Raw genomic sequence first — 9,636 nt, forward strand, 5'->3', positions numbered from 1 at the left:
AGGTGAAATGAAGCCTGACCATTCTCCCCTCCCAGGAGCATTCCAGCTGCATTTTGTCCAAGACAGATCTGTTCCTCCCTCTGGCAGCCCATGGTATTTTCAGTATTCTTGCCGACACTACAATTCAAAGGCATCAGTTCTTCATTTGGTCTTCCTTATTCACTGCCCAGCTTTCACATGCATATGAGGCAATTGAAAATACCATGGCTTGACTTAGGCACACCTTAGTCTTCCAAGTGACATCTTTCCCCTTTAATGCTTTAAAGTGGTCTTTTGCAGCAGATTTGTCCTGTGCAATACATCATCTGATTTCTTGGCTGCTGCTTCCATGGGTGTTGATTGTGGATCCAGGTAGAATGCAATCCCTGACAACTTCAGTCTTTTCTCCACTTATCATGATGTTGCTCATTGGTTGTGAGGATTTTTTTCCTCATGTTGAGGTGTAATCCACAGTGAAGACTATAGTCTTTGATCTTCATCAGTAAGTGCTACAAGTCACCCTCACTTTCAGCAAGCAAAGTGTGTCATCTGCATATTGCAGGTTGTTAATGAGTCTTCCTCCAATCCTGATGCTGCATTCTTCTTCATATAGTCCAGTTACTTGGATTATTTGCTCAGCATACATATTGAAAAAGTATGGTGAGAAGAAACAACCTTGATGCACACCTTTCCTTATTTTAAACCATGCAGTATCATCTTGTTCTGTTTAAATGACTACCACTTGGTCAACGTGTAGGTTCCTCATGAGCACAACTATGGATTCTGGAATTCCCATTCTCCATAATGTTATCCATAATTTGTTGTGATCCACCCAGTTGAATGCTTTTGCATAGTCAAGAAAACACAGATAAACATCTTTCTGACATTCTTTGCTTTCAAAATTCATACATAGCCTTTATGAAAATGACGTTGCTGAAGGGAGTGCCATGCAGTGGGAGGAGCCTTGGCCCCCAAGCCAGGACAGGGTCCAAACTGACTTAGCCACAGACTAGCTCCAGGACCTGGGAAAAACAACCTGCATTTTCTCTCCCTTAGTGTTCTATTCTGTAAAGTTGGGGTCTACTTTGTAGAGTTATTCTGAATATTAAGGCAGTTAAAATATGTAAAATCCAGACATCCCCTAGAACATAAAGAGCACTGAACAAACGCTGTTGCTGTTGCTGTTGCTGTCGCTGTTTTTCGTGGTTGCCATCAAGTAGGCCCCTGACTCATGACAACCCTGTGCACAACATCACAAAATTTTGCCTGGTCCTTGGCTATCCCCACGGTCAGCTGCATACGGAAGTATGATGATGCATTGGGTTTCTTTGGCTGATGTTTAGAAACCAATCAGCATGCCTCTCTTCCCAGCTCATGTTTGTCTAGAAGCTCCGCTGAACCTGTTCAGTGTCACAGCAACACATACGCTTCCACTGACAGGTGGGGGCTGCTCACGAGGTGCGTTGGTTAGGAACCCAACTCAGCTCTCCTACAAGGAAGGCGGGAATCCTACCACTGAACCACCAATGTCCAATATTAGCTATTATTATTTATTGTTATAAAAATGCAGAAGAGTACTTTTAAATAGGTAAAAAAAAAAAAAAACCTCCTTGAACGTTACTTCCTAATTATAATAATGAAGGATTCTGGTAGCACAATGGTTAAGGCATTTGCTGCTAACTGAAAGGCTGCTGGTTCGAACCCACCAGGAGCTCCGAGGAGAAATATGAAGCAGATTTACAGGTGTTTATGGAGCAGATTTACTCTGTCCTGTAAGGTCACTATGACTCAGAATCAACCTGGTGGCAGGGGAATTGGTGGGTTTAATAATAATTATTATTAATATCAACATCAACACAGATATTTTAATGATAAGGGAATGGAATAATGAGTATAAGAAAGTAAGAAATATACCTATTAGAATAGGATCTTAATATGCATAATTGTTTGATAAGTGCATTAAGTCTAATTTTATTAGGGAAACAAAGAACAGAAGTGAAACTAAACTTTGGATAAATTTTTCTTTTCTTTATGCTTCATTTCATGAAAATTCCACTTAAGATTTCAAAGAGAAATATTGAGGTCTGAGTCATTCTTTAAATTGTTTCAATTTTTCTCAGTAAAGATTGACTCCTATTCTGGGGGAAGAGATTTAAGAGGCGTAGGATTTTACCCACTCCCTCCTCACATCTTCCATTTTTGTTAGAGGTAGTAGTATTACTGTGATTGTGGTTGTCTGATTTATACGACATCCTGTCCATGACTGTAATGTTCTTAGTTGTTTATTATCAGTTCTGTGAGCCCTAGTGCTACAGACCTGCCGCTCCTGTGAACTCTATTTTTATTCATCTCTTCGTTTTCAAAATTCAGTTGTCAAATAGACCTTCAAGAGGATATAGAGCTGTGATATTCCCTGAGCTCCTCCATAGCTGAAAATTGGGAGGCTGGTGTTTCAGCATTATAAACGGGCAAAGTCTCTCCTAAGCATACATTTAGAAATGCTCTGACCCACCCAAACCCTTGCCCTCAAGTCGGATCTGACCTATAGCGACCTCTCCTTGGGTTTCTGAGGCAGTATCACTATGGAAGTAGATTGCCCAACCTTCCTTCCAAGCAGTGGCTGATGGGTTTGAACCACCAGCCTTTTGGTTAGCAGTCAAATGCCTTAGGCACTACGTCACCAGGAATGCTCTATTTATCATTATTTCCTTGGACTGTCAAGCAAAGAGTTATAAAATGAGTTAATGATGGGTCAACTTGCCAGGTGTTCTATGACCTCCAGTCCCACCCTGCTACCCTGAACAGCTTGCTTGGATTGGCCATAGGATGGAGCTGGATGTCACGCTTCACCTATGGCTACTTTCAGGGGAAACATCCCATCCCAAGACATCTCTCCCATACCTATGCTCTGCAGTGGGCTGTGTGTCCTGGAAATTCTGGAGTGTGGGTTCCACCTCTGTAGTGAATGGAAGAACCATTCCTACCTTTAGAGTGGGGCTTTTCATTCCTGACCACAGGTTTCACCTGGGACAATGTCTCTGAACTTGAAGGACTCTGCTTATCAGTAATGTACCTTGAAGTGCAGTTGTAATGGAAAGAAGTTTCCTGGTTTTCCTTTCCTGAAAATATATTTACTTCACATTTTTAATTGACTTTGAGGCATAATTTACTTAGATGAAAGTACACCTACATTAAATGAATAGCTGAGTGTGCTTTGGCATCATGTAACCATCACCGCAATCAAGACACACAACACTCCCTGCCCAGTTTCCTCCTGTCTCTTCTACATGCACTTTACCAGCCCATTATGAACTCAAGGCCCAGCCAATCTCTAATTTGCATTCCATCACTCTATTCAGTCTGTTCTAGAATCTCATATAAATGGAAGTTTTCAGTGAGCACTTTTGTGTCCAGCTTCTGTTGCTCAGCATGCTATTAAAATCAGTCATGTTATTGTATCAGTAGTTAATTCTTGGTATTGTCACACAGTGTTTCATTAAGTGAATGTACTGGAATGTGTTTATCTTTCTCTTCTTGATGTATATATGTGTTGCTCCCAGTTTTCACCTTCACTTTTGAATGAAGGACATAAATATCTAGATTGAAAGTATTTTTCTTCTAACACTTTATAGATGTCTTTCCAGGATATCTAGGTAGATGAATGGCCTGGATATTTCCATTTAAATATGAACCTCCCCATGGAGCCTCAAAAATACTATATGTACACAGCAAGAAGAAAAAAAAAATATCTTCAGCATAACAAATGTCAAAGAATTACACATTTCAAATTATCTATTATCAGATAATTAATAGCCACACTGTAGCACAGCTACTTCTTGAGCTTCCATAGTAAGTCTTTGTGGAAATACAGTGTGGTTTTGGAAAATGTACAGGAAAAGAGAAGAGAGAAACAAAACGTTTGAGATGTACCTAAAAATAGCCCTCAGAATACAATGTCTGTTCTTATGGCTAAAACGAAAAAAAAAAAAAAAAATCTACTGATCAAGGCACTGGTTATAGGGAAGGTAACATAAATCAGGTGGGATTTAAAGATGCATTTTAAAAATAATAATAAGCTCAGGAAAATAACTAAGAAAATGAAAATGAAGTAAAGAAAGTATTTAAAAGGGTCAGAGAAAAGTAGTTGAAGTGAAGTATAGGCAAGAAAACAAAATCTAACATACGTATAATTGGAGTCCCTTAAAAAGAAAACAAAACAATGAATTACAATTAACAGGCCAACCTATAATTTACTGATATTTTCCAGAAATAAAGGAGGACATAAATCCACATTTGGAGAGTTTCACAAGAATAGGAAAATATTGAATGTATCATCTCAAAAATAGAGCCTAATAAAACTATTAGAATAAAATTGTTAAATGGTAAAGAAATGATTCTCAGGATCTCAAGATATAAATATAAGGATAGCACACAAGGAAAAGAAAAAGTAGAGTAGCATCAGGCTTCTCAAAGCAACAATGGTACAGAATTTCCAACATTCTCAAAGATAGAATGTGTGAACTAAGAATTTTATGTTCAACCCAAAGCAACCAGTCTAATGTCTTGGCTCAGAGATTAACTATTTTAATCATTTAAAGACTCATGAAATGCAGTTCTCATGATCTGTTCTTAATCCACTAGAATACGAGCTTCTTCCAACCAAGAGATGACTGAAAAAGCCTGGGTAAAAGACTGATGATGACCATTTCATATATTTCATTGAAAACTTAAGACAGAAAAAGATCTGGAAGGAGGATGGAAGAATAGTATATAAATATATATTTTGACAAAAATAGAAAGCATAAAACTAAGAGGAAAAGTGAAGGAGAAAGGGAAAGAGAAAATATGTTTATTGTTTATGGTATAGAGCACAGGTGGATGGCAAGGATACCATGAAATCTGATTAAAAAAAAAAAAAAAGCAGTAAAATACTACTAATAAGGTGGAGACTAAGGAAGTTTTAAAATGCGTAAGTATGAAGATGCCACTGGAACAGAGCACTACCAAAAACAACAACTGTCATTGAGTCAATTCAGAGTCTGAGCAACCCCATAGGACAGTATAACTGCCCATAGCGTTTCTAAGACTAATCTTTAAGGAAGCAGACTGCCACTTCTTTCTCCCATGGAGCTTCTGGTGAGTTCAAAGTACCAATCTTTTGGTTAATAGCCAAGCACTTTAACCATTGTGCCACCAGGCCTCCATGAATAAAACACACACCTATTTAAATACCAAGAAGAAGAAGAAGAAAAGTAGAGGAAACCTGTCACAGAAGGAAATAAATTATGAATAAGCATGGCAATCATTACATAAAATAATATAATTGCATTGAGACTGAAGATACAGTCATATCAATAAATATGAACTAGTTTGACCTTCTAGAGGAAATTATTTTCAGTTAGTGGTACAAAGAAAGACTCAAGTACATGCAGCATACACAAGACACACTTAAAAACACAGTGATTCAGAAAGGCTAAAACACAAAGACAGGCAAAGCCTTAACAGGCTGACAAATACAAAAAAGCAGAAGCTAAGATCCTGAGTGCAAAGTGTTAGAAAGAAAGATGTTGAACATTACATTAAAGAAAGAAAAATCTCTCAACATGATGTTATCCTGTAGTCTTCTGAACCTTATTTCTATTGGAAGTCCAGCTTTTGGTCTTCTTGTTGATTCCCTGAGTATAGTGATATTTCCTACCTCTGGCCACTTGTAAGATCCTTTTGTCTTTGATTTTCAGCAAGTGGAGAATGATGTTCCTAGGTGAGATTTTCTTTGCATTTATCCTGTTGCTGTTGAAAATCCCTTCTCTGTGTTTTGACCTGTGAGCTACTGTTTTCTCCTGGTTTCTAGAACCCTTACCTGTACAATTTGCAGGGAAGTTATTGCAGATCTTTCAGTTCATTTCTCTGAGGTTCTCTTTGCTCAAGAATTTACACCATCATTTTCAGCCATTTTGTCATCTCTGAACCCAAACCTCAGAAACTGATTCTTTCTTCCTGAGTTCTACCTACCTCTCAACTCCCAGCCCACCCAACCCTTTTAAAAGGAGTACATCCTCAGGAAACATTAAAGTAAATGTGGAACTCACCTCTCATACTTACCTTCCCTCGGGGACCATAATTATACTTCAGTGGGCCCTGGTCTTACCTATGGGTGGCACTCACAAGGGTATTAAACAGACTTGTGAGAGCACACATAATCCTTGCCTGCATTCATTTCTCTCCATCTCTTCATAGCAGTAACACACACACACATTTTTATAATTGTTTCCACAAAGATGTTTCTTCTAATATGCCTGTCATTGCCAGGGACAAAGTACTGTACCTTTTCTGAAGCTGATGTAAACAAGGGCCATAAAAAGATAATATTTGAATTTTGCAATTCCCAGAAATTTAAGAATAATTAGTAATCCTCTGAGGAAAGATAGCATCCTAAATACAATAACAGCAGCAAAATTGTCAAAACAGTGAAGGCAGAAAGCATTATGACATCTTGTACGGTTACTTACATTCAAATCCAGAAAAAGAAAACTTGTTTAAAATGTATTATCAGCCCCACTAAATTATTATCCAGTGTCATACATTCTCTGTTAAAAAACAGGCATACCTAATTAAATTTAAAACATCCCCAACATATATGTTTATTTTAAACCTATGTGATATACTTGATGGCAATTTGGAATGCCATCCCAAATTGTCAGAATAAAAATTATTGATTTGCATAAGTACTGCATTTTTATTTTTACCAAACATATCTTAATTCTATCTGTAAAACGGCCCTAAGAAATGCCCAGGTGTGAAGGTTATAGGTGTACTCTCCTGGACAGTACAGACACAGGGCAGATCATTTGTAAACTATGGTTCTCATCATCCTTATAGGGGTGCTTGTTATGGGTTAAATTGTGTCTTCCCAAAAACATGTATTGGAATACTAGTCCCTACACTTGTGGGTGTAATCCTGTTTGGAAATAGGGTTTTCTCAGTTATGTTAATGAGGCCATTCCAGTGTAGGGTAGATCCTAAACCTAATCCCTTCTGAGTTATTAAAAGAGAAGGTTGGACACAGTCATATATGGGGGGGGGGGCAGACAGATGTCACGTGAGGATCAAGAACCAAGGAACCTCCAGGGTTGCTGACAAGGAAGGAGTCTGCATGGCTGAGATTCTGATTTGGACTTCTAGCCTCCAGGGCTGTGAGAAAGTACATGTCTGTTCCTTAGAGGCACTCACTTGTGGTATTTTTGTTACAGCAGCACTAAGAGGTTGAGACAGGCTACGATGAGGCTAATTTTATTAGCAGTGTTTTGCATTATTGGAACACAGTACTTTTTGATTCTTGAATTTCTTTGTAAAGATATGCAGTGTAGTAAATTACATAATATGATTTTCTAGCCATAAGTCTTTGTGAACTCCATGGTGGAATTTGCCATGAACAACTGAATTGCACCTGATTGCTAAAGTTTTCCACCTGGGGTATTCCTGTTGAACCAGCCTGAAGTAATCTTCTGGGAAGTTCTCTCTTCTCTCAGGTGTATAGAATTCTGAGATTGGGATTGGTTAGTTTGGCAACTCTGCCAGGCTTAAAAGAAGCCCTCCTAGAGGCAGAAGGAATCTCTCACTGCTGGCTGAGAGATGCAAGAGGCATGCATTGCTGAGAGAGAGATGCCAGAGATATGCATTGCTGAGAGAGACCCTGAAAGACACACACTGCTGAGAGAGACTGTCGGCTGAGAGATGGCAGGCTGAGAGAGACTTAGCATGTTCCTGAACTTGAATTATAACCTGTTCCTTTCCTACTAAACCCCATAATCTGTGAGTTCTGTCTGGCCACTGCAGTGAATTAGCAAACCCAGCAGAGAGGTGGTGGGTGCTGTGGGAGGAACGGTTGGTGTCAGGGTTGGAGAAAGGGCTGGAAGGAAGTAGCACATCTGGCCTCACAGCAATAGGCCTTGGGCTACTGATGGTGATTCTATCTTGCTCCTGTGGGGTTAGAGGCGGTCAGAAGATACAGCCTCCTTGCCTCTTTGGCGAGATATTTGGAGAATTGGCTTATTTATATCCCAAACAGCCAACTAAATCAAGTCTGAGCCTCTCTGCTTGGATATCTATGCCATGAATCCCTGCAAATGACCGCTTCTATAAAACCTTCATCCCCTTGGAAACTATACCTCGCAGTGGTAATGAGCAGAGCCATTGGTGACTGAATCTTCCAGGGGACATCCCTGCACACAAATCCAGGCTGTCACAGCCTTGCATTTTAGGAAAAGGAGTCAGGCGGCTCCAAAGATGTCCAGCACCCCTGTGCCCTTTTCTGAATGTTCTGAAGGGTGCTCTGGTTTAATTTATAAAATGTGCTGCTGGCTTGAGGCATGAAAACAGACAAACACCTCAGCCAGTGAGCACCAGTAAACATGAAGACTGTCTTTCCAGCAGCCCATGTCAAACTCCAGCATTCCAGAACTTTCAGCAGAGACTGGTGGAGTCCAGAGCCAAGGGGTTTGGTTGCTATATCCAGGTCCCTTCCTGAATTAATTTCTGTCACAAGGTCTGTATTTTAGCTTGAAAAGTGAACAAGGAATACTGATGTTGAAGAAGCACCTACCAATATTCTTGTGAGAGGTAAAACCTGGATAGCAGAATTGAGCATTTCACTCCTGATCCAAATTTCATCATCTTTCTTTAAAGAGATGGAAAAACTAATTGCCAACTTTATATGGAAAGGAAAGAGACCCCAGATAAGTAAAACACTCCTAAAGAAGAATAAAGTTGGAGGCCTCACACTCCTTGATCTCAACACTTACTATACAGCCATAGCAGTTCAAACATCCTGGTACTGTACAATGAAAGACCCACAAACCAACAGAACAGAATTGAGAACCCAGAAGAAATCCATCCACCTATGGACAGCTAATCTTTGATAAAGGGCCAAAACTCATTAAATGGGGAAGAGATAGTCTTCTGATAAGTAGTACCAGCAAAACTAGATATCCATTTGCAGAAAAACGAAACAGGACCCATATCTCACACCATATACGAAAACAAACTCATGTTGGATCAAAGACCTGAATGTAAAACCTAAAATCATAAAATCAAATAAAAAATAGTGACAGATTTAGGAGTCTTAATTCAGGGTGTAAAAACACTATCAAAAGACAAAATAGTTGGCTGAGCTCTCCTAAAAATTAGACACTCAGGAACATCAAAATATTTCACCAGAGGAATAAAAAGAGAACTCACAGACTGAGAAAAAAAATGGGGATAACAAGAAATCAGACAAAGGTCCAACCTCTAAAATTTATAGAAAACTTCAACACCTTAACAAAAAGAAAAAAAGATAAATAATTCCATTTAAAAATAGGCAGAGGACATGAGCACTCACTTCACCAGAGAAGATATTCAAGTAGCTGATAAACACATGAAGAAATGCTCACAATCATTAGCCATTGTTGTTGTTATGTGCCGTCAAAGCGGACCCAACTGATAGTGCCCCTCCTTGGGTTTCCAAGGGGGTATCACTACAGAAGTAGATTGCCCAACCTTCCTTCCAAGGAGTGGCTGATGGGTTAGAACCACCAGTCTTCTGGTTAACAGTCAAGTGCCTTAGACACTATGCTACCAGAGATGCAAATCAAAACAACAGTGAGATATCATGTCACT

This window comes from Orycteropus afer, unplaced genomic scaffold (genome assembly GCF_000298275.1).
Source record: "Orycteropus afer afer isolate SDZICR_OR568_19922 unplaced genomic scaffold, OryAfe1.0 scaffold00038, whole genome shotgun sequence".
NCBI lineage: Eukaryota > Metazoa > Chordata > Mammalia > Tubulidentata > Orycteropodidae > Orycteropus > Orycteropus afer.